Raw genomic sequence first — 2,635 nt, 5'->3', positions numbered from 1 at the left:
GCTGGAAGTGGGTCCTAACTGGTCCCCACCTGGGGAGGTGTTGGGTGTTTCTAAGGTCCATGAGATAAGCTGGAGCCACTTCCTCCTGCCTGAGGACAGCTCTGGGAGCTGGATTTTCACAAGCAGGGGAAGGTTTGAGGCATAAGCTGGGTCACTGACGTCTGGCAGAGGGGATGGGGCACACACAGCACCCCTTGGGTTTCACCTCCAAACCCTTCCCCTCCATGGGTGGGTGATGGACTGACCAGTGGGACATGGGGTAGAGCTGCCAACCCGTGCCCGCTCCAGCAGCCGGAGCAACACGGTGCAGGATCAGTGCCTCTCCCCATCCCCGTGTCCCATTTTTTGTGCATGCTGCAGCCCTGCCGCCAAGCCCAGGCATTCCGTTTATCTCCTCAAAGACCTTATCTCCTGCATTTCCCAGCTCCAGTCCAGCAGGTTGGGCAGCTGGAAATCTAGAAAGCCGGCAGCAGCACAGGCTGTGCTGCACGCCAGGCGCTGGGAAAGCGGCTCTGTAGCTCCCCAGGAGTCACAGCACACCCAGCATCCTCCCCAGCACAGCCTGGCATCGCCACGGGGCCATGCCCGGCTGGTGCAGGGTGATGCCCAGCTGTGCAGGGTGATGCCCTGGCATCAGAAAGAGGCAACCCCCTGTTTGGGAGGCAGCACAGAGCCAGCCTGGGGGACGTGAGCGACGGCTCGTGCTCAGAAAGGTGTCACCGCTGTGGTCCCGGCCACAGCCTGAGCTCTCGAGCAGGGGATGTGGAGGGATGCAGAGGGACATGGAAGGATGTGGAGGACAGGGACTGCTCGGTGCTCGCAGTGTGTCGGGTCAGGTGGCTTTTCTCTGCACCTGGAGTCACCCTTGGGGACATCCCTCAAAGGACAAGCATGTGAAATAGGGCGGTTGAAGACTTGGGACAAGTTCTTCCCCAACTGATGGGGAAGACCAAGAAGCTGGGGAGGGAATGAAATCTGTGTGCGGATGCAGCTGGGAGACCTCTGCGCACAGGGAGGGACCTCTGTCTGGTGGGATCCCCCAGGAAGGGCAGGGGCTGGGCAAGGGCAGGCGTTAACTGCCTGCACGAGCCTCCTTCTGCCCTGGGGGTTATGAAAATGCTGACAGCCTTTGCCATCTGGCTTGGGAGAAGAGCCTGCCCAGGACGGCGCCTTGCCTCTCCCCGGCATCGCTTGGCTTCACGTCCTCCCCGGCGCAGGGAGCGGACAGGTGAGCGAGGGTGAGCGTGCCCGGGGGCCAGGGAAGCTGAAGCCAGCGGAGAAATGCTGATGCATCGCCGCAGACCTGCACCTGCACGCTGGTTTCTGCAGAAAACTGCCTTGTCGGCTTTTCTTAATTATATTTGTCAGAGCCACCCGCCGTGCTTCTGCCCTTCTTTGCCCCAACCCAAAGTAGGGCACAGAAGAAATAGGTCAGCGGGGTGGTGAAGCAGCAAATTGCACCACTCGGGCTGTGCCGGAGGCGTGGGGCTGGGCAGGCCGTTGCGGTGGGGGGGAGAGCCGGTTCAGCTGCCTGCAGCTGCCTGCGCCACATCATTGCCAGGGCAGGGCAGCACGCCCTGCCGCCGTCGTGCCCAGGATGCTCATTGCCAGCACAGCGCCCCGGGCAGCTCTGCCCCTCAGGCAGCGACCTCCCTGCCCCGGGCCGCCCCCAGCCCCTTTTCCCTCGGCGTTCGGGGCGGCAGCAGGACACTGGAGTGACTTTATTTATTAAATCTCTCTTGGCCGGGGCTGGGGTTGGCAGCGTGGCTTCCCCTTTTCCTTCAACACGGCTTCCCCCGCTTGGCTTCCGAGATGTGCCTGCTGGCGGGGCCTTTGCTTTGATGCCAACTTTGACCAAAATCCTATTTTTTTGTGCCTTTTTCCACGGGTTACATCTGCCTGTGGCTGGGGGGATCTGTGACCACCTCTGCGCTCAGTCACGTTGCCCTGCCACCTTGGTGATGGTTTTCTGCGGTCCCATCTGCTGGGTCGGGGCCGCTTGGTGCAACCATGCGAGCATCCGCATGCACCGTGCTGGGGGTCAGATCCTGAGGGTGCTGAGCACCCGTGGGACCAGGAGCGCGCTGAGCGGGGCCTGCCCTGGGCTGCCATTTCGGGTGGACCTGGGCTGACCCCAGCGAGGTGCCTGCAGGGATGTGCCCTGCCTTGGGCGCAGCGGGGAGCCAGAATTTTTTTCGGCGCCTCCTGGCTCGCCTGGCCGCTGGGGCCGTCTCCACGAGTGCGCCGTACCAGGGCTGCCTCTCAGCAGTGTTTGTTCTTATTTGTTCTCTCCGTCTCTTAGCAGCTAAATTAAAACTCACTGAGTGGGAGAACCGGGGGCCCTTAAGCCCTGGGCTCTTTTCTCTCTCTGCTCACGCAGCCGCCATCGTGCACCGGGCAGGAGAAACGCGGTGGCAGGACCGTGGTGGCAGGACCGCAGTGGCACCCTGGGTGCCCCCCAGTTGGGGGACATGGTGTTTTCGCCTCCCCCAGGAATTTCCTTGCCCCAACTGACCCCCCGAGTTGCCGGCACGAGGGTTTTGCAGCTGGAGGGATGCAGGCTGAGTCCCCGCCGGCTGCCTGGCACCAGTGGCTCTGCCGGCTCATCCGCTCCCGGGCCACGGCCTCCTCCCCA

General features: G+C 62.6%; 1 protein-coding gene across 1 annotated transcript in view; it reads left to right on the top strand.

The window, feature by feature from the left end:
- The window catches only part of ARSG (arylsulfatase G), a 19,905-nt gene that overhangs the window by 10,647 nt on the left and 6,623 nt on the right, over window positions 1–2,635 (top strand). The gene's annotated exons all lie outside the window — the stretch shown is intronic.

Source organism: Pygoscelis adeliae, unplaced genomic scaffold, assembly GCF_000699105.1.
Source record: "Pygoscelis adeliae isolate BGI_AS28 unplaced genomic scaffold, ASM69910v1 Scaffold75, whole genome shotgun sequence".
NCBI classification, from domain to species: domain Eukaryota; kingdom Metazoa; phylum Chordata; class Aves; order Sphenisciformes; family Spheniscidae; genus Pygoscelis; species Pygoscelis adeliae.
Note: the sequence above shows the minus strand (reverse complement) of the source record. Positions and strands in the feature narration are given on the sequence as shown.